At 43.6% G+C, this 23,393-nt stretch overlaps 1 protein-coding gene across 6 annotated transcripts in view; it reads left to right on the top strand.

Annotated features, from left to right (window-relative positions):
* hmcn1 (hemicentin 1) overlaps window positions 1-23,393 on the top strand; it is a 701,874-nt gene that overhangs the window by 25,044 nt on the left and 653,437 nt on the right. The gene's annotated exons all lie outside the window — the stretch shown is intronic.

Genomic DNA, 23,393 nt, shown 5'->3' with positions numbered 1-23,393 from the left:
AACAATGTAAAAATAAAAGTCACCACAAAATTCTAAACCAAATTTATCAGTAAAATTATGCCATATTGCATACAAAAGTGAATCACTCTTGTCCATTCCCTTAGTGGCTGTCTTCCTGCTTTAGTCTGCCCTAGTGCTTCTATGCAGTGCTACCCCAGTGGCTTCTGCAGGCCTGCTGGGGCTTTCAATGGAGGAGACTGCATTATGAATCTGCTTCCAGAGCTCCGCCTGCCTTGTATGTTGTACAGCCTTTTCTAAAGCTAAATCATCATTAGTTTGTAAGAAGTCTGATAGCTCCTCATCAAGCATGCCGACAACTATATGGTCATGGATTAACTCTTGTTTTAAGCCTCTGTAGCCACAACAACCGGCTTGTCCTAAAGGTCAGTGATAAATGAATCGATGGATTCACCCGGCCTCTGGCTTATATGGTTGAATCTCACTCGCTTGATTACCAGGTTTTTCTTATGGCTGAAATAGGTATCAAACACCCTCAGAACCTCCTGTAGGATGCCGAGGTCTCCTTGACTCCTTGCTTCACCAGGACATTGTCTGCTATAGGTCCGATAGCATACAGAAGACTACTGACCTGGTGTTTTTATGCCTTCTCCTGTAAGCCCGAAGCTGTTTGGTACCTTTCAAACTGGCGCCTCCAAAGCTCCTATCATTGTCCTTGCTGCAGGTCCTCGATGTTTTTGAAGTGCTGTGGAATGTGTAGTAACTTGATCAATTGATGCAGACATCTTCACCAGTTCACTTTCTGCCTCCTAGTCTTGTTTTCTCTTTCTTCTTCTTTGTGAAGTCAAGCTTCCACATCTAAAGCGATGTTCCTAGGTTTTCTCCTATGGGTTTGAAATCCATGGCTCATTTATTTTAACCTGTTGCCTCCACCGCTGCCACCATGGTTTTGATTGATGTCCTATGCTTCACATTGGTTTTGGGTTCAACGAGGTTCCTCTTGCACTTTGAGTGACTTGGATATGTGCTGTATTCAGTTTTTCCTAAAATTATTTATTTATAACTAAGACCGCATGGTAAGAAACATTACTCTCTACATGGACTGTTCTGTGACCTCTTTTGAAGTCCCTTGGTCATCTGCTCTGATGTCATGCTTACATCATCACTAACATCATTGCCTAATTAACATAAACATTAACCCTTTACTCTACATCTCCCAGTGCCATTCAACCTTCCCTATCCACTCTTTCCCCTCTTCTCCACTTTCTGCCCTTCCTATCCTTTTCCTTTTCACATCTCTCTTCTCTTTCACCTTCTGATTGTTAGGGAAGGAAAGAGTTAAAGAAGTTCAATTGCTAATTATTAGGTAGTTAAACGAAATATCCATTTGGCTGTATAAAAGGAATAATAGCTGAGACTAGTGCTGTCTGTGGAGAGTTTTATGACAAGAAATAAAACTCTGAAGTAGTCTGTCTTGGTTTTGGTCTTCATTTCTAAACAACTATTGCAACTTAACAGTGGTAGCAGAGAATGGTTGCTGCTTGTAAGTAATAGATTGGAAATTAAGCTTTCTTCTGACAACAGACTGTATTTGGAGTTAACTTTAAGAGCAGTGTGATTTGGGGGAAAAAAGGAGAATGGTTGAATCAAAATGTTGAGTTTTGGGGTATGATTACCCACTTTTGTTTTCTGAGAGTGAACCCCATGTGCAATGGAAGAATGAAGTAACTATATGGGCATGGGTTATGTCCTTGCTGAAGAGAAAACAAGGGATGGCCTTGGTGCTTTCATTACCATACAAAAGCAAAATAAGATGCAAAGTATTTTTGGAGTTGGAGCCTGAGCATTTGAACACTGATGAAGGTTTGGAAATGTTATTAGATATTATGGATAAGATCTATCAGAAGGATGATTTATTAAGTGCTTACGAAGCATGGTCCGATTTTGACAAATTTAGAAAATTGGAAGAAAGTTCCATAGAAGAATAAATATTAGAATTAGTAGACTATATGCAAGAGTGCAAAAGTTCTGTCTAGAAATTCCCCAAGCGGTGCTGGCGTCCAAGATACCAGACTGTGTCAAAGTATTGAATATGGACAGGCTTCTAGTTCTAATGGGAGTTAAGTTTGCGGAAAGACACACACAGCTAGAACAGATGTCAGAAGCTCTTTTTAAAAAAAAAAAAATTCCTCGGAAAACATTCCTTTCCGGCAGTGTTCGTGGCGCAAATGAGCCAATTGGCGGTAAGACAGAAAATGGAGGGCACAATGTCAATGGGATGGCGAGATTTTTTAGAAAAAGGATGCAGGTGTCCGTACAAAAGGAGATTTGTAACTAGAAACAATGAGGACAGAAACACCTTGGACAATTATGGGGGGAGAAAAGAATTAGGGATTTACGACAAAAGAATGAACACCAGAAATGCCCAGGGTGTGACCAATTGGTGTTTCAGATGCATTCAAAATACCATTATGCAATGAACTGTCCTAAACAATATAAGGTGTTTGAAATTAAACATGAGACAGGAGACTCAGAAGATGGAGATATTGACCAAAGAGAGGGCATTGTATTAATTACAAGAAGTTTCAGCCTGGTGATGAAATGTGTTGGTGGCAGAATCCTTCAACTATGTGGCGCTAGATAGCAGATGCACATCTACAGTCCGTGGAATAGACTGGTTAAAAAGCTACCTGGACTCCTTAAATGACAAGGACCTGAATATGGTTAAAGAATTTGAGTTCCACCAGTTTTAGATTTGGAGATGATAATACCCTGAAATCTTTAAAAAGGGTAGTGATTCCCTGTAAGATAGCTGGAGTCAATCATTTCAGCAGCACAGATGTAATGTCTAGTGAAATACCATTACTGTTGAGCAGACCATCGATGAAGAAAGTGCAGATGAAGCTGGAAATGGAAAATGACAAGGCCATTGTATTTGGAAAACCTGTGGATTTACAATTTGTGCAATCTGGATACTACTGTATTCCTTTAATGAAACCTAACTTTTCTACTAAGGAGATTAAAGAAGTGTTATTAGTGTATTAGGAATTTGGAAGACAAAAAGCAAATTGTGTTAAAATTGCATCGGAAGTTTGCCCACCCTTCTTAGTAAAGATTAAAAATTTTGCTAAGGGATGGAGAGGACGCTAAACTTAGAGGAGATAAGTGACAGATGTGATATATGTAAGAAATACAGAAGGACACTGTCATCGCCGATAGTGCATCTACCTTTAGTGAGGAATTTCAATGAAGTTGTGGTGATGGATTTAAAGGTGTGGGATAAAGAAAATAATTTTTTTGTTCTACATTTCGTAGATTTGGCAACAAGGTTAACCAGTTAAAAATCATATACAATAAAGGAAAGAAAATAATTGTGGATCAGGTAATGGAATAGTGAATAGGGACTGGATTGGGATCACCAACTAAATTTCTCACTGATAATGGCGGGGGGAATTTGCTAACGACGAGTTTCAGGATATGTGCAAAAACATGAATATAATAGTTATGCATACAGCAGCAGAAAACCATTTTAATAAGGAAGGAATCACGTGGTGATAGATGAGATGCTTCATAAAATATTGGCAGATAGACTAAGCTGTAAATTAACATCATCTCTAGCATGGGCTGTCATTGCCAAGAATTTACTGCAGATGGTTGGGGGCTATAGTCCATATCAGTTGGTTTTTGGTAGAAACCCAAAAATTCCTTCAGTCCTGAGTGATCATCCCCCAGCTTGGGAGGGAACTACAATTAGCTCTACCTTTTCTGAGCATTTAAATGCACTACACGTGGGTAGAAGAGCGTTCCTTAAAGCCGAAGTTTCAGAAAGAATCCGGCGAGCTCTAAGACACAATGTATGACCATCTGAAACTATTTTCAATCAGGGAGGCATGGTATACTATAAAATAGAAGGACTTACCAAGTGGAAAGGCCTGGGAAAGATTATACATAAAGATGGTAAAACAGTCATTTTACAACATGGGAATCAGACTATTTGGGTACGCTCACCAAGGTTAGCTGGCACGGATTACAAATTTGCAGGTTTGGAAAGTGTTGTAGGAAGTGATGAGGAACCATGTACTTCTCATACCCATATGTTGCATGATTGTGAGGACCAGGTAGCTGAAGTTGACAGGGTAACTGAAGATGGAGACAGTAATTTGGATGAAGAAAATGAGGTAATTTGTCCCAGAGGACAACTGCCGAAAGCTGGCACTAAATTACGTACTTGCCAGAAGGGACCAGTCAATGGCAGGAAGCGACAATTCTAGGTAGAGCAGGGAAAGTCACTAGAAAATGTAAAAACTGGTTAAATGTACGAGTTAAATGTACGAGATAAAGGACAAGAGGTTAGGCCTATGGATTGGGAACATGAAACACAAAAATGAAAGGCTTAGGAAAGCAGTAGGAGTTCAGATAGTGGGTCTGGGAATGAACATCTCTCTAGGAAGAGATCGTGAACTGTTGAAAGAACATCTATAAGTGGAAGAGGGAGATCAAACAGTAACGGTCTGGAGCATGATCGAGGGCGTAGCTTATCAAGGTCAAGGAATATGGCACAGACTGGTAATGCTACAAGGAGCAGAAGCCCATGTGATCGAGAAGTGTTAGTAGCTTTAAACAAATTAAACGATAAATTAATAAAGGATGCCAAATAGCAAGAACTACATAGTTGGAAAAAATTTGGGGTATATACAGAGGTGCCAGATAGGTTAAAACCAGCTCTGTCTCATAGATGGATAAGCTCAGAAAAGGTGCTTCCTGATGGGACTTTTAAAACTAAAGCCAGGCTAATGGCATAAGGGTTTGAAGAAAGGTTGGGTTACTGGGATATAAGTAGATTCACCTATGGCAGGGCAAGTTAGGCTGGAGATCTTTTGAGCTCTATTAGCTACAAATGCTTGGGAATGTAAGACCCATTGATATTAAAGCTGCTTTTTTGCAGGGACACCAACTTTAAAGGGAAATTTCTCTCTGCCCACCAAAAGGAGCGCCAAATGCAGAAGGGACTCTCTGGAAGCTAAATAAATGTGTATAAGGTTTAAATGGTGCCTCTAGAGTTTGGTATTTCTCAGTGAGGTCAGTTTTGTTAAAGCTGGGCTGCCTTCAGTTGGAAGCAGACCTGGCAATCATTTATTGGCACCGTGGAAGGAAACTTGCAGGTATATTTATGTTGCATGTAGATAATTTTTTGTGGGGTGGTAGTAGCAAATTTGAAACTGTTGCCATTAATGGGCTCAGAATGGAGTTTAAAATTGGAAGTCAGGATTCTGGTGCGTTTAAGTATAATGGATTGGAAAGCAGACAGAGCAGATCACACGTCCTTTTACATCAGCAATCCTATTTAGAGAATGTCAATCCCGCTGCAATTTAGTTGTGGTAGGGTGGTAGGTACAGTGGCTTCTGAAACAGAAAAAGAGGAACTAGGAAGCTTGGGCAACTCAGTTGGCTAGGCAAACAAACAAAGCCAGACATCAGTTTTGACATTTTGGAATTGAGCACTAAAACGAACGGTCCTAAAGCTGAAGAAATCATTTGGGCAAACAAAACATTGACAAAATTAAAAATGGAGCAGTGTGTTTTGAAATTCACATCTTTGGGTGATGTTAGAAAAATGAAACTGATTGTGTTCAGTGGTGCATCTTATGCAAATCTATGTGATGGGTTTTTGAGTGCAGGAGGATTTATAATATTTCTCGTGGGTGGGAAAGCAAACGCTGCCCTTTTGGCACAGGAATATAAAGATACGAAGAGTTGTGAAAATTACGTTAGCAGCAAAGACTCTTGCCTTTGTTGAGGTGGTAGGTATGGCATTCTTTATATCAAAGAAACTGACAGAAATTTTAAATGGAAAAGGGTATTCAGGAATGGTACCTATCGAATGTCTTATAGATAACAAGTCACTTTGGGGAAAATGTTCACTCTACAAAGTGCGTTAATGAATTGACATTGCGAGAATAAGGAGATTGCCAAGATCAAATGGACTGATAGCAGCTACCAATTATCTGACTGTTTCACCAAAAGAGGAGCGAGCTCCAAGAAGTTACTAGAGATCCTCCAAAGAGGGACGTCTTTTTCTTTTAAGAAAAAATACTTTTATGTGGACATATGTGTATACATGTTCTTATTTAAGGAGGGGGATAAAGTCAATTTATTGAATGAAAAATATATATTGACGTTTGTTATTACCATTTTTTGTGTGATTATATACATTTCAGGGTTACTTTTTAAGAAAAGGAACCTATTAGGGAAGGAAACAGTTAAAGTTCAATTGCTAATTAAGTTGTTTAACTAAGTATCCATTTGGTTGAATAAAAGGGATAACAGCTGAGACTAGTGCTGTCTGTGGAGAGTTTTATGATAAGCAATGAAACCCTGTCTTGGTTTCGTCTTCATTTCTAAACAATTATTGAAACTTAACACTGATGTCCTCTCCCTCCACCTCTTATCTCCCCACAGTGTGAAGAAATCCATTTTGGCCCAGTGCCACCCACCCCTTCATTGTCCATAAGTGTTCCAGCTGCTTCTCAGACTGGTCTTCCTTGCACTTTCCTCATCCTGTCCCCTCCTCATTCCTGCAACCTGCCTCTCCCCTTCACTTCCTACCTGCCCTTGACTCCTGCTTTTTCTGCCTAGATTCACTTCCAAATGCCTTTTAATATGCTTATCCTAAATTCTGGACCCAATCTTGATTACCTATGTGCTTATATTAATTATAGTACCGTGGGGTATGTGCTACGTTAAAACATCTACAGTTCTTGTTGCTCCTGTAGATGGCGCAGTGATAAGCATTTCCAATGATAAAGGCAAAATAGCTACTATTTTTTTGTGAGAAGTACATCACTCCATGATTGTACAATGAGTCCCACAAAACACCTGAAATGTCTTTCGATTGCTATTTTTTTTTCAGTAACCAGAATTTCTAACATCCAAAGTAAGGCCTTAACAAGACAATTGCATATGTTATTTTACGATAACATAATTAAACTGGTCCACTAGATTGTCTTTTGTCTGTTTCAATGCTTTCATTAACTTGAAGGCCTTCAGGTTTTTTTTCGCAAAAGCTCAGTCATGGAATAAATAATTTGGTCTTGGTGTAATATTATGAGCTGAATTTTTGTTGCTCAGTTTGAGATTTGCTGTACATATTTCCCAGGATTTATCAGTGCCGTTCTGTCAGCTATACTGAGGAATGTTTCTCTTTCTAAACCTGCATTCTGCTCAAGTTTATCAAAATTATTTGAAGAAAAGTTAAGCGGCAAATTTCTAAAGCTTTACCGAGGTAAACTACATATTGAACATTTTTAAAAACGTGTCCAATAGAGAAATAATGCTCTGTACATTTAATGTGGCCTTCGTATGTTTTATAAATCTCAGGATGTAAAAAAGGAGACTGGTGACAAGGAAAGAGAAGGGATGAGTGAAATAGGTGTGAGGGGAGAAAAAATTTGATTTCTTTTGTGTAATGTTCCTTCAATTTAAGAAAAAATCCCCAGTTAAATATTGAAGCCTGCTAATGAACTCACCTGTGTTGTATTGGTGATTAGCAAAGGTAATACCTTCTACCTGTTGCTGGAAACTCTTTGTTCCAGAATCTGTGTGGTAGCAAGGGGAGGGAAAGAGAAAGAAAGTTGAACTCTGAAAACAAATGGAGCCTTTTTGAGGGGAAAAGGGGGAGGAGAAAAATAAGTTGAGAGTGAAGGGTCCTGTGGCCTCTTCACTTGCCCTTTGGCAAGTGAATGGGGTCATATATAGGGAAGGATAAAGAGGTTGAGTAGTAAGTTCAAAGGGAAAGGAGTGGGGTTATTGATGCAAGTGAAGGTGCGATAGATAGAAGTGTAGGGGTAGTATTGGGAGTGAAGATGTGGTAGGAAGAGGTGGAGGGGTACTGTTGGGAGTGATGGTGTGGTAGGGAGAGATAGGGAGATGTTGAGTGCATTAAGGTCTGGGAAAGCCTGACTAATCGGTAGAGGGAGAGATACACATTTTCCCTACAAGCCCCCACCCCAAGTGTAGCCTGCAGTTATTAGTGGCTCCTTTCCCTGGTTCACAATCAACCTTTCGTTCATAAATGGAAAAGACGGAGAGAAACAAAAGAAGAGTTAATGGGCAAAACATAGAATAGAGAGAAACAGAATCGGAGCAAGAGAGGCAGTAACATGCAGAGATGGGTAAGAGACCATATTCTCTGTCATACTGTGCGGAGTGCCATAGCAGACTGAATGGCCTACATAAAAAGTCTACATCAAAATGCTAGAAAATGAATTAAAAATGTCAATCAACATTTTATGGGGACAATGTTTTCAGATCCCTTAGAAAATAGAAAAATCCTGCATTCATTTTACATAAACCTCAGTTTGCTGTGGAATCTGTTCAGAAGTAAAAAAGCAATTCTATCATCTTCTGACCCTCAGACAGTGGGCGGAACCTTGTGGAGGCAACGGGGTCTTGGCTGCCGGCTGGAGAGCCAGGAAGACCCCTGCTTGATCTCTTTTTGGGAAGGTTGTTACATCTTGTGCCATGTGGGCACTTAACAGGCCAGTGGTGGACATTCCTCCAGGATCAAGGATCCCAAGGACAGAAACTCTTCTGTACTCTGCAGTGCCACCGGGGAGATGGTGGCAGTCGTTGGCTACATGCCTTGGATTGAGGAGGGCACAGGGAGCGGGATCTTATTGGGCTGCGATGTCACATGGGAGAGAGGTTTGATGGGGGGTCACCAGCAAGGGCAGGGGGTTGACTCTCAGCAGGCACCCCTCTTTTCCATTTCCAGGTCCCTCAATCAGGCACTGTGCCTTTGAATGAGGGGCCTTCCTCCCCCTAGGAGCCTGCAAACAAACATGCCAGGGTTTGCTTGTTGTGCTCTCCAGATGAGAACCCCTTGTTATTACCAGCAGTGGTGGAATGAGGCACTCAAGTGGGCATTAATTGCCCACTTAAGAGCCTCAATTGGCAGCGGGGCAGGAAGGCCATCCACAGGCCTTCTTGCCCTGGACTTAATCAGAGTGGAGGTGGGAAGGCAGTAGAATTCCCACCCACCACCTTCCCACCCGATTTAAATGCATCCCTGTCACCAAACTCACCATGGCTGAGGGCACAAGATTCTGCCTAATATTTCAGGACAACGATTAAGAACAATTCAGCAATATAAATGCTGCATTAATGAGACCATGTTATTTCTATATAACTTGTTGCATTACTGGAGCACAGTCAACCACAGATACAGAGTAATTACTCTGTCAACTGAACTCCTTAGTGTAAAGCAGCTGAGCAGCACTAAAATCAGGACATTATTAATGAAAAAAGATGTGGGTATTTTGAGTTCAGTCTGGGTACAGCTACTGCTTTTATTGAAATAAATTGGGGGGAACTGGTGTCATATTTGCAATCTGACTCTGCAGGGTTCAGCAGTGCAATGGGAATAGAGATCTCCAACAGCAAAAAGCTGAGAGTAATGCCTAGAGTTCACTTTCCCAGAACAGGATGAAAAATACTATAAAGTAAGCGCCTTAATGCATGAACTTACTGAGCAGCAGTGGCCTGTCACTGCAGGATCTGTAATTCAGAAATGCCTGAGTGTTGTGTGTGCCTCACACATCCATACCTTGCCCCACTGCCTGCTGATGTATGTAAACCCTAAAATAATCACAATGCTTATTTCACTCTCCCTCTTCAGCACCAGTAGGTTTTTTTAAAAATTCTTTCATGGGATCTGGGCCTCGCTAGTCAGGTCAGCATTTGTTGTCCATCTCTAATTGCCCTTGAACTGAGTAGCTTGCTAGGCCATTTCATAGGGCAGTTAAGAGTCACCAGGTAAGAATGTTGGATTTCCTCCCCTGAAGGACATTATTGAACTAGATAGGTTTTTATAACAGTCAATAATTTCATGGTCACCATTACTGAGACTAGCTTTTAATTCCAGATTTCTTAATAATCAATTTAATTTATTAGTTTAATTGTTAGGATTTAAATCCATGTCCCAAGGGTTTTAGCCTGTGCCTTTGGATCACTAACTAGCAACATCACCACTACGCCACTGTCTCCCCACATTGTGCAAGGATAGTTTTGATAATTTCAGGTATGTTGAATATCTAACATTTCTCACCTATGTGAAAAATGAGCATGGCCATTGTGAAAATATCTTTTGGGCAAGATAGATTTTTTTTTACCTTCGCTGGTTATTTGTTTGTATCAACGGAAACCAAGGGGTTCCAAAATTGATAATACATCAAAGTTTTCAGGGCAAGTTTTCCTCAAACATGGCAAAGCATTCATATTCAGAGAAGATACTAGATGGGATTTGTTGTTTTTCACTTGTTCATGGGATGTATCCCTGGGAAGGCCAATATTCATCGTCCATCCCAAATTGTCCTTGAGAAGGGGTAGTGAATTGCTGCAGTCTAGGTTTTACCGATACACTCACAGTGCATTTAGAGAGGGAGTTCCAGGATTTTGACCCAGTGACAATGAAGGAATGGTAATATAGTTCCAAGTTAGGATGGTGTGTGACTTGGAGGGGAACTTACAGGTATTGGTGTTCTTGTGGATCTGTTGCCCTTGCCCTTCCAGGTGATAGAGGTCGCAGGTTTTGAAGCTGCTGTCAAAGGAGCCTTGGTGAGTTCCTGCAGGGCATCTTGTAGATATACACTGTGGCCACTGTTTGTCAGTGGAGGAAGGATTGAATATTTAAGGTGACTGATGAGGTGCTGGTTAAATGGCTGCTTTGTCTTGGATGGTGTTGAGCTTCATCAGCTGTTAGAGCTGCATTCATCCAGGCAATTGGAGACTATTTCATTGCACTCCTGACTTGCACCTCATTGATGGTGGATAGACTTTGGGGAGTCAGTAGGTGACCTACTTACCACAGAATTCCCAGCCTCTGAACTGCTCTTGTAGCCACAGTATTTATATGCTTGGTCCAGTTTAGCTTCTAGTAACCCACAGGATGTTGATGGTGGGGGGGATTCCACAATGGTAATGTGGAAACACGTTCTTGGAGACTTATTAGTCAAACAAAACAAACTTTGTTTACACAAGAGCTTCTGTGGCTGCTTGTATCTTGCCAGCCCCTCATACAACCATTTCCTAGAAGACTCCTCCCCTAGAATTTAATCCCCCACACTAGCTGCACATTGGTTGAACAAATTACCTGACTCCTGCTAAGTCGAACTGATCTTAAAGCGACAGTCATCACATCCCTCCCCCCTTAACTCTTCTGTACATCTTTTCAGTTAACAATTACTTTATACAATTAACCCAAGAATTTCTTGAGTTCCAGACATAATTACATATTTCATTAGACTGGACTTCAATTACACAACACATACAATAGACCCCATAGTTATAAATTAAGCCTTTGAGGTGATTTTCAAATTTGCGTCGAGTGGCGTAGTTTGACGGATTATGAGGCTTCTACTGGATTGATATTTTCCAGGACTGTACTAACGGGTACCTCCTTTGGTACAGACAATTCATAATCATTAGCTTCCACAGGGATGACCTTGACATTTATTAGAGGCCGACCAGAATCTTTGGTGCACACAGGTTAACCAACACTCGCTGGTAACATTGACTGTGGGAGTGTTTCTCTACCCCTCAAGTGGTCAATGTGCTTCCGAACAATCCGTCCCTCTATCCCTTCTTGATAGGAAAGAGGTTCCATCTCAGACTACCCTTCTGGGAATCCACCTAGGACCACCAACGAAGTTTTTCACATACACATTTTCATTACTTGAACTTCCTAGCTCTACTGTGAGAATCATGACTTGTCTCCTGGTTGTACTGACTTGACTCTACCCTCCCCTGCAAATTTGGAAACACAAGACCTAACCTCGTCCTGAGACGACATTTCACTAACAGTTCAGCAGGAAGACCACCTGTTATTGCGTTGGGGTGGTACGGTAACTCAGCAGGAAATGTGAGACTCTTGTTGCTAAAGATCTACCTGATAGTCTTTTCATGCCAGATTTAAAAGTTTGGACGGTTCTCTCTGCTAAGCCGTTCGGTAGGTAGGTAAGCTGGGCGGTAGGGCGCTGTCTTTGTGTTTTATATCATTTGAGAATGGTGATGTTTTGAAACTCCTTGCTCATGAACACTGCCCCAAAGCCATATGGAGAGGCATCACATGTCAGTATTAGTTCCTTCGATGGGTCGAAGTGTACAAGTTGGCTTGAAGACTGCAGCAATTGCTTCAACTTGTTGAAAGCTGTTTCCTGAGGAATTCCCCAAGACCAGCAGTGGTACGTTAGTGGGGTGTGTAAGGGGGTCAGCACAGTGGATAGATTTGGGAAAAACCGGCCATAATAATTGACAATTCCTAGAAATGATTCAAGTTCAGACACGTTCATGGGGGAAGGTGCTTCTTTTATGGCCCTGACTTTCTCCTTGACAGGGTGTAACCCTTGAACATTGATCCTGTGTCCCAGGTAAGTCACCTCCTTGGGTTGAAAAGTGCACTTTTCTTTCTTGAGGCAAACTCCAGCCTCCTGAAATCTTTTTAACACCCCTTCTAAATTTGCCAGATGTTCAGCCTTAGTGGTCCCAGTGATGAGTACATCATTGAGGTATATCACAACCTATGGCAACCCCTGTAGTAGGCTCTCCATTGTGTGTTGGAATATTGCACATGCTGACAAGACACCAAAAGGCAGGTGCCTGTACTGAAAAAGCCCTTTGTGGGTGTTTTATTGTGACATATCCTCGGGAATCATCACCAACTCGAGTTGTTGGTAGGTGTGACTCGTGTCCAGCTTGGTATATTACTGGTTCCCAGCCAGTCTTGCATAAAGATCTTTTATTCGTGGAAGAGGATACTTGTCCAGCTTTACGGCCTGATTGATGGTTTGTTTGTATTCATCGCAAATGCGGATAGTCTTGTCGGGCTTCAAGACGGGGGCAATGGGTGCAGCCCACTCCGAAAACTGAACCAGCTGGATAATACCTAGTTCTTCTAACCTCTAGAGAAAGCCTCCACTTTCTCGCTCATGGTACCAGTTTAGCTCTGAAAAATCAGTGTGATTTCCAGATCCATGTAAATTTTGACTTCTAAGCCTTTAATTTTGTTTAACTTGTCCCGGAAGACACTATCATATTTTCTTAACAATTCTGCAACCCCCCTGTCTTCACCTGGAAAATGTCAGCCCAATTTAACTTTATTTTCTTGAGCCAGTCATGGCCCAGAAAGCTTGGCCCTTCAACCATTACTACTATGATAGGTAGCTGGGCAGCCTGCTGTCCATAGATTACAGGCACAATGGTGGCACTCCTCACCTTTCCTTCTTCTCCGGCGTATGTTTTCAGCTTGGCTGAAGTGCTCGCTAAATTTAAAGGCTGGGGACCCCCACTCAAATACTGGAATGTGTGCTCACCCATCACAGTGACTGATGCACCTGTATCTGCTTCCATCTTTAAAGGCTTCCCATTGACAGTGTTACGTTGATTGGGTCTGGCTTAACAACCTTGAGGCTGAAAAGAGAGAAAATGTCAGACTTACTGGTACTGGGGTCTTCTACACTGTCTACTTGTAACATCTTGTTGGTTTGGCTATTCAGCTGCCTGGACCAAGCCCTGCATTGTCTCCTCGGGTATCCTTTTTTTCCCAAAATAATGGCACTCAGCCTCCTTAAATCAACAAGATTCAGGAGTGTGGTTACTCCCACATAGATAATATTGGACCTTAGGAATCACTGCTTCCGCTGTATCTTTTCGATCTGTAGCTTACTGGAACTGCTCTTCCTTTTTCCAGTGGTTTTGGCCGATTTGGCACCACAGCTGGCTGCCGGCTCCCGCTCTAATTAGTGCCACTTTGCACACCCTGCAGTTCCAATGCATCTGCCTCAGCGCTTTCCATAGCGAGTGCAATCTCCATCGCGCATTTGAAATCTTTATCAACTTCTGCTAACAACCGACATTGAATGGCATCATTACACACACCACAAACTAATTGTTCCTGCAGCATATCACTTAGGATTGTTCCAAAATTGCAATGCTTTGATAATTGTTTGAGTTTTGCAATGTACGTCACATTCAATTTCCTCGGGGCTCACTCGTGAATTAAACCTAAAACGTTGCATTATGACTGAAGGTTTCGGTTGGAAATGACCCTTAAGTAGATCCACTAACTCACTGAATGATTTGAAGTCCAATGCGCTTGGAGCAGTAAGGCTGCCGATCAGACTATAAGTCTGGCTTCTACAAACGCTTAGGAGGAGCGCCTTACGCTTCCCCTTGTCCCTTATTTCATTCATCTGAATGTAGAATCCAAGGCACTCGAAGTATTGACCCTATTCCTCTGCAGAGGAGTCGAATGGGTCTATCCAGCCGAAAAGAGGCATCTCAGTGAGTAATATAATTTCCTATTCACAGTCGTCGATTAAACACGATACACTCAGATGCAGGCAGGAGATGCAGGCCACGGTAGTTTTTCTTTGTCGCCGAATAGGGAAACAGGCTCTGGGAGGCTTCTTAGTCAAACAAAATGAACTTTATTTACACGAGAGCTTCTGTGGTTGCTTGTGACTAGTCAGCCCCTCATACAACCATTTCCTAGGAAACTCCTCTTTTAGAATTTAGTCCCCCATGCTAGCTACACTTTGGTTGAATAAATCACGTGATCCCCTGCTAAGTCAAACTAATCTTAGTGAATCATCACAGGTAATGTTAATGAATATCAAGGGGAGATGGTTAGATTCTCCCTTGTTGGAGATGGCCATTGCTTGGCACTTGTCATTCGCGCCACACATCAACCCCATGCTGAATGTTGCTGTGGCTTGTCACATGCTGGCGTGAACTGCTTCAGTATCTAAGGAGCTATGAATGATACTGAACATTGTGCAATCATCAGCAAACATCCCCACTTCTGATCTTAAGATGGAGATAAGATTATTGATGAAGCAGCTGAAGATGGTTGGGCCGAGAACACTACCATGAGGAGCTCCTGCCGCGATGTCCTGGGGCTGAGGTAATTGACCTCCAACAACTACAACCATCTTCCTTTGTGCTAGGTATAACTCTGGCCAGTGGAGCATTTTCACCCTGATTCCCCTTTAATTCAATTTTACCAGGGTTCACACTCGTTCAAATGCTGCCTTGACGAGGACAGTCACTTTCACCTCGCTACTGGAATTCAGCTGTTTTATTCATGTTAGCACCAGGGTTGTCATGAGATCTGGAGCCAAACGGTTGATTGGAATAGAAACTCTTTTTCTCTCAAAGCGCAAAACCCTGCAAGAATACCAATGGCTCAAAATATCACTCCCACCTTTTTAATTCAGTTCTATGAACTGATATATTGGTGGTCAGTTTGTTTTTTGTTTTCAATATTTTACATAGTTTTGTGGTAGTAGTTTCAAAGCTCCTTTTAATGTATATCATATATTCTGGTCACTATAGCTGTTGTTTGGGGATTAGTGCTGCAGCTGCTGGAATGTTTTATGTGTAACAACAGAAAATGTTTATTAAAGGCATCTGAAGAGAATTAATCAAATTCTGGAAGACTGGTTCTTCAAATGTTGACTGGACATTACTGGACTAGGCTTTACCCACATTTTACTTAAGCTATATAAAAAATACACATACTATGAAACTTCAAAGAATTTATATAGCTTATTTTGACTAACAAAATGTAAAATATTCACATGATATTATGAGGATTTTAAACATTAAGGTATTGAGAAAAAATAATAAAAGATTAAACACTTCCAAACTCTCCTTTTCTTAGCATGTGTCACTTTTTTAAGAAATGTAGCACCCAGGAAACACCTCAGCATCAGCAACAACTTCCATCAGTCTAGTGCTCCTCAAATCTGAAAAGATATCTAAGTGTTTTTAGGATGGTAAGAAACAATGGATATCAACTGAAGAATTTTAAAATTAAATTGAAGGAAGTCAGAGTAGGAAAGAAAAGTCCAATTCAAGAGAAGAATTTATAGATGGCTTTTTGCTGGTAAAGAAATAGAGGGACTGACAAAGGGGTTTAGGGAGGGAATTCAGGGTCATACAGTGGCTGAGGGGCAGTGATCAATGGTGGAGCAGAGGAAGGGGAATAAGGAGTAAACCAGTGTTGTGGGACAGAGGGTGTGCGTGGACGTATAATGAGTCATGGAGTAGCAAAGCTATTGGTGGACTAGAAAATGATTCTTAAGTCGATGTTTGCACTAGAGACAAGGGCCATATTTTCGTGTCAGAGGCAAGAATCTGAACTGGGTCTAATCACGCTGTAGCGATCCTGCCTCTGTCTCAAGACTGCGGGCAGGTAGGATTTTTTGGATTAGGCAGTTGGGTTGTCATCAAGAGCCCGTAAAACATCATGAGTAAACAAGCAGACTTCAGAACTGCTACCTCAAAAGATGTCTAGACTGAGTAATGGGAAAAGATGAAACACTTAAACTTGGTTATCATACTAGGCTACCTTTTGAACAGTATGTAATGTATGCTACTTTTTATCATTTAGCTGAACTTTAAAAAAAAATTCATCTGAAGACTTCATCACATTTCTAATATTGGTCATTTACTTGACAGCTTGCCAGTTGGCAGAAGTAACAACCTGGCGAATCCATTGTTTAAGGGCTGTTATGTCTTCCAATCATAGCACTGTCATAACTCGCCTTACAGAACACAGATACAACTCATGCTACATCATTTAATGATGAATTGTAAAGGAGGAAAAACCATTTTACTTAGCTTTTCCTACGCCCACTCCATAGTTCACACCACCATGCAAAATGCAACAGCTGCTAAAATCCAGCTGCTTCTGTGAATATTAAAAAATTTAGCTAGGGTGGGCTTTCAATGAGCCCGCAACACTGTCAGTTGCCTCCTTCATAAAAGCCATGGGTTCCAGGATCTCATGAAAATGGCTGAAGGTGGGAAGGGTGATGGGAATACCAGGTGTGCTGCTTAGCAGCAGTTTTGTTCAGTCTCATCTTGGTTTGGTCCTAATCAGGATCATAAATGGAGACGTTGCGCTGGATTTTCATCTCCTTTGCTCTCTATGTGCCTGACTGCAAAATCTGTTATCTCATTAAAGTCAGATTGAGAAAGAACAAAATCAGAAAATGCTGGAAATGACAACTGGCTTGGCAGCATCTGTGGAGAGAAGAGCAGAGTAAACATTTTAGGTTAATGATCTCTCATTGGAATTAGGAGAACTTTTCTCAGCATTCCTTCTCAACTTAATGCAGAGGGAGCAGCAGCTTTGGGAATTGTAAGCAGCTGGAAATTCCCTAGACTTTTTGATGAGTAAGTGGAGCTGACAGATCTGAGGCATGGGAGGAATTGTTTTAAAGGCAATCGGAGCATGAAAACCCAGAGAAGAATGGTGCAGGCTGTCAGATGGGAGCTGGAAAAAGTAGTCAGTACAACCTCCATCATCCCAAGAACTGCCATAGAATGCAGGAGAAGGTTGATGATCTTGCAAATATATTCAAAGTAAGTCTAGGCTATGGTGCAATACACGTTCTCTACCACTCATACAACTTCACCCATCACATTACCTATCATGACACTGACCAGTAGTACCTGAGGCTGTAACCAGCATACTTGGACCTCAAAGTGGGTGCAGATCTCACTGCCTGTGGATAATGTTAATGAGCTCATTTCCTCAAAATCCCCTCAATGCTTTGACGGGAAGGAACTAAGTTGTCGAACTTGGTTCAGTAGTAGCACTTTTGTCTTTAAGTTAGGAGGGTGTGGCTTCAAAACCTGCTTTAGATTGTGAGCACAAAACATAGGCTAACACTTCAGTGCAACATTGAGGGAGTTCTGCACTGTTGCAGGTGCCATGTTTTGGATTAGTTGGTGAACTAATATTCTATCTGAGCTTGAAAGTGGATGTAAAGAACAGGTAATGTGGTGTTCTAGCCAATAATTATTCTTCCATCAACATCAGTTTAAAAACAGATTATCTGGTTATTATTTTATTGCTTTTAGTGGGAACTTGCTGGGCTAAAAATTGGCTTAATCCATTTCTTTAGATGCAGGGTTTGCAATTTATGACTTGTCTGGGTTGGTTCCATGCAGGTGTACAGCATGTAGATTGATACTGCCACCTCATTACCATAATTATAACCCAGGGCTTTTGCCGTGCTGATGGCTGCCTCTGTGTCCTGCAGCCTAATGCTGTTTGCACGTCATCTAGCCAGCCTTCTGCTCTTTAAGGTGGTCTGTCCCTCCTTAAGGAAAGCTGCACTGAATGATATTGCTGAAATTTAAAATATGGCAATGGAACACCAGGGCAGAGATAGAGTTCCAGCATGATGAATGTAGTGCTGGAGTCATAAGTGGTTGAGGTGGGAAGGAGAAGGAACACCGTGGTTCTGTGGGAGGCTGGGAGACCCTCGAGGACCACCTTCACAAGGGAATGGGAGAGGTAGATAGAGAGGTGAGTTCCTGGTAACTGGCCCTAAGGAATTGGCAGCAATGCCACAAGATATCTCACGTTCTTGCGCAGGTGGTGAAAGTCAGTGAAAGCTTCTTCACAGGACATCTACCCACCACACCGTAATCTCTCATGCTGCTCAATGCACCTCATCCCCATTACTCATCCATTGGCTCCTCTGACGCTCAGGACTTAAATGTACCATCCAGATACCCAACCTTACCCTCCCATACTCACTAATGTTGCCAGCCTCATACTCTCATCTCTCTACATACAATGGCAGACACATCATACAAACTCAGTGCAACACAATTTGACATTCTGCTCTTTCTCTTGCAATATATGGTGGCATGCAATAGGAGGGAGTCATTAAAAACCCAATTGAACACGATTTTACATTTTTGTAAAATGGGCAAGCAGGCAGCCCACATTTTGCAAAACCTCATCCAAGGGCGGGATAAAAAGGGTCAGCAACATTGCCAGTGTGAGTAGTGAAGAGTTTAGGAGTTAGTTTGCTGCTGGTTGCTTATTTGAACTTGGAAGCTTCATCTGTGTTCTGAGCTTCATTCTTAGCATTTCTAGGCTTCATTCCAGGGCTCAATGGTGTCTCCAAGGCCCCCGGAGGATTTTGACCATGTGGACCCTTCCAGGTATCCGACAGCCTTCTGTTACCTTGGTAATGGGGATTGTGGTCTCTGCTGTTGGCACCTCCTCTGAGGAGGAAGAGGGGGACAGAAGGGAGAGGAGGCCAAGTGTCCCAATACAGCTTCCAGGGGAGGGACCTGTGGGAGGAGAGGCGCAGGCATAAGGGGCATAGGGCCAGCAGGTAGTCCAAGGCAGAAGGTGCTGCAGAAAATGCCACTATCCTGCTGCCAGGGTTTACAGGCAGTGATACAACTACTTCAATATGTCCAAGGCGCCATGCCCACGGAGGTTCCGCCTCTCCAGGGAGACCATGACCTCCATTTGTCAGATAATCAGGCCTGAGATCAGCTCCGACTGTAGGTGGACATCCCATGCCAGTGGCTCTGAAGGTCACGGTGGTCCTCAACTTCTATGCCTTCGGATCTTTCTAGGGGTCAGTGAGGGATCTTTGTGGAGTGTCCCAATCAGCTGTTCACAGTTGTGTCAAGCTGGTGGCAGAAGCTCTCTTCAGGTAGATAGTGACATTTATTCATTTCTGTACGAATGAGGCCAGCCAGTCTGAGTGAGCCAAAGGCTTTGCAGTGCTTGCTGGGTTCCCCTACATCCAGGGTGCAATCGGCTGCACACATGTGGCCATCAAGATGCCAGCGGGTCAGCCAGGTGCTTTCATCAACAGGAAGTGATTCCACTCAATTAACGTCCAGATAGTGCGTGACCACAGGATGCAGATTCTGCAACTGTGTGCAAGGTACCCTGGCAGCACCTATGACACGTACACCCTGAGACACTCCCAGGTGCCGAGGCTCTTCAATGCTCCAACCCGGCCGGATGGATGGCTGCTGGGTGTCAAGGGCTATCCGTTAAAAAGGTGGCTTATGACGCCTCTCCACCACCCAAGAACAGAGGCAGAGCAGCGTTACATTACGAGTCATGGCTCCACAAGGACGGTGATAGAGGGCACCGTAGGTCTTCTGAAGATGCGCTTCTGATGCCTGGACATTTCAGGGGGAGCACTACAATAGCCCTAGAGTGGGTGCCGCTGAAAGTGGTTGCTTGCTGCACTCTCCATAATCTGGCACTAGCAATGGTGACCCACTGGGGGAAGAGGATCTTGACGCAGCTGCACAGAGCAGAGGATGAACCCAGTGGTGAGTCAGAAGAGAAGCACGGTGAGGGCATGGAGGCAGACCTCTCTATCCTTCAGGGAGGCAGGGACACCAGGGATGCTTTGACCCAACGCTCCTTCAGCTAGGCTGCCAAAGACCTGCTTCGACCTCATGCGAGGGCAGCAGCCTCCAACCCCATTGTTTGAAATGACCCTTTCAATTGAACCCAAAGTCCACTCAGTGCCTGTGTAATAAAGTTTAGAGCCACTCACATCCAGCATTAGATACTGGCCTATCCTGCACCAAAAAAATAAAAAGGTGAAGCATATTCAGGCCATTACGACAAAACAAAATTTATCTCACTTTGACAATCCAAACAAATTAACATAACCTTCTCTGGTCTTCATTCCCATATCAGTAAACATAAACAAAACATTACAGAACAGAAGATCACCCGTGATCAGTCCCTCTAGTGCTCATGGTGCCTTAAACTTAGTTTGCGAGTGCCATGTCTTGGTGCCTCCCTCTCTGGCAGCAGCATTGGAGGCAGCCTGCTGATTCTGGTGTCTTGTTGGCCTTGATGACCTTGGCGGTCATCCTCTAGCCAGTGGAGCCTGTGCCGGCCCCGCCTGGGAGGGAGCAGCCAGTGCCACGGGTGGCTTCTCCCCTGTCATTGCGGCCTCATCAGATGCCACGGTCACAGGCAAAGGGGTGGTGGAGCTGCTGCCATCATCCAGAGCGCCCTCAGAGGAGCTTGCAGAGACAACAGGCAGCTCATGCGCCAACTTGAGGTTGCTCTGGACCTCCCTGCTCACCATTGATGGACAGGCACCTAGCTGGGACACTGAGTGCCTCATCCAGCTCCCACACTGGCTGAGGTCAGTGCCTGTGTGAGGGCTTGCAGCAACCCCAGGAACCTCTGATTCTGTCCCTGGAGCTGCCTCTCCATAAGAGTCGCCACTCTCTCAATGTAGGAGGCAGTGCACTCCACCATGAGGGTCAACATAGTGCTTATGTTCCGCATGGACTCCTCCACAACTGAGACTATTGCACGTATACCCTCATGGATCTTCACCAGATCCTCCTGCACATCACGCTGGACATCCAGCATCTGCTGCCTAATGGACGATTCCAGAGGTTCATCATCTGCCTTTGACTCAGCATCGTCCTGGTCTCCAGTAGTCCTCTGGCTGTTGGCGCCCTGGGCATTCTCTGCCTCCTCCCGCTCCTCAAGCGAGTGTGAAGTGCCCTCACCGCTGTGCTCCTACATTCTAGCTGAAGATCTAATGCCCACCAAGGTGCTGGTATCTGTGCAGGTGCATGGTTTAGAAAGCGGGTGTGACACAGGTACATGTGAAGCCAAGTGGTCCTCTGGCATCAAGGGTGACTCTTCAGGGTGCGATTGAGTGCATGCTGTTGAATCTAAGGAAGAACAACGATATATCATTAGTTTAAGTCTACACGCTGTCACTGTGCATGCCAGGCACCCTGGTGAGACAATGGAGATCTGCATTATGGTGCCCTCATCTTTCAATGATCAATGGGGAATCCAGTTTTGAGGCTCTCATCAGTGATGAGACTGCACAAGAATGTTTGCACCATCTGAAACATTTACCTCTGTGCACTGCACTCTTACCTTCGTCTGACATCCTAGCCTCTCTGCGGCCGGCTGACCGAGGTGCGTGGCGCCTCTCCAGCTCCAAGGGGTCCTGCTCAAATCTGGTTAGTATTAGGAGGTTTGGGGGGCATCCGCCTGACTGCAACCTCTCAATGTTGTCATGGGTCATCTTCTCCTAAAAGGACAGAGGATCATGGATTAGTCCACTCTCTACCTGTAGCACCATTTCAGCCTAGCCAACCCCACCTGAGGAACACCTTGCAGGACACATCCGAGTCATGGCCCTTGAGCTAAAAGACACTCGATGCAGGCAACCAGGGCTCACCCCTTTGGCCAGCTCCAGGGTCATTGACAGTTGGTACCCACACCCCCCTTGTCACGGGAGGATGGCCGGACCTTAGCATTTCACCACACTGATCCATGTCAACATGGTACTCACCCTTGCTGAGCGCAGCAGGTCGTTAAACCTTTCGTGCCACTGCACCCATGTATGCCACATGACATCATGGCTGCTGACCTGGGCTGCCACCTCCTCCTGAACTCTTTTTTTTGTCAGGTGTGGTGGCCTCCTCCTTACATCTCTGGGGATGAGGGTGTCCCTCCTGACAGCCATCTCCTCCAGGCACTTTGCCCCACCCCCCCAGACAAGTGCCTGCCAGACCTGCCCTCCTGCCTGGCATCTCCAGCCGCATTTGAGGCCATGGCTTCGGCCTTCAGAACACAGAAGATATGTTCTTCCCTGGCAGCCTTCAAGGAGGTGCCTGTGCCATTTTGTTATTGGACCTAGCGGCCGACAGGTCACTACCGTCGCCCGACCCTTCCTGACCACTGAGAAGGCACGTTTCACACTGGGCAGGCCTTAATTGGCCATCCAGCATGAAATCACGGTCGGGGGCCCACTGCAGGCTGTGGTCCGTTTCTCGAGCGGTCCTGGATCGCATGCACCCGCCAAGGGTAAAATTCAGGCCGTAGTTATGAATTCATTTCTGTGTCTCCTTTCAACTTTTGGGAATTGATTGATGGTGGAAAAGTAAAGTTCTGTCTAATGAAGACTTGGCAGAAGCTTTAGAAAATAAAGGATTTTATGAAAGTATAAGTGCGGTGGTGGGGCGGGCGGGGGTGGAGAGAGGGTTTGTGGTGGGGGTGGCTGGACAGCAAGGGAGTTGGGTGTGCAGAGTGACCGGATGAAGTGATAATTATTAATGAGTCATCTTTTATTTATTGCAAGTTCTAAAGCTTGTGCTTTCCTTGTTCTGGCAGTTGGCCATTTGCTGTCCTGTTCCACTTCCACTCCTTTTGCACCCTCCATGCACTGTGGGAATGTATAATTAAAGCTATCTTGGTCTGTAGATCCTGTTGAGTGAAGTGCATGTTAGGAAAGATTGTTGATGTCTGACCTTAAGAACCTCCAATCTAGATTTTACCATGTGTTTATTCTCTTCTTCATAACTGTAAAGCAAAGGTATTTCAATTGAGAGACCCATGTTTAGAAAGTGCCAAGTGTTACTCTGCTTAGAGTAAAAGTTGCATCAGAAATCCTGACTCAAGCCCCAAAGCAATGAAAAAAGTGGCTTTGGAGGCAAAGAAACACCACCCTGCAGTAGCAGTGCACAATGGCCTGCTCATTGCAGTATTTCTTCTAACTAAACCATCCTAATTTGACATAATTCTTCTCTGTTTAGGATTACCT

Source organism: Cetorhinus maximus, chromosome 17 (genome assembly GCF_964194155.1).
Source record: "Cetorhinus maximus chromosome 17, sCetMax3.hap1.1, whole genome shotgun sequence".
NCBI classification, from domain to species: Eukaryota; Metazoa; Chordata; class Chondrichthyes; order Lamniformes; family Cetorhinidae; genus Cetorhinus; species Cetorhinus maximus.
The sequence above is the reverse complement of the archived record's forward strand: the minus strand, read 5'-3'. Positions and strand labels throughout refer to the sequence as shown.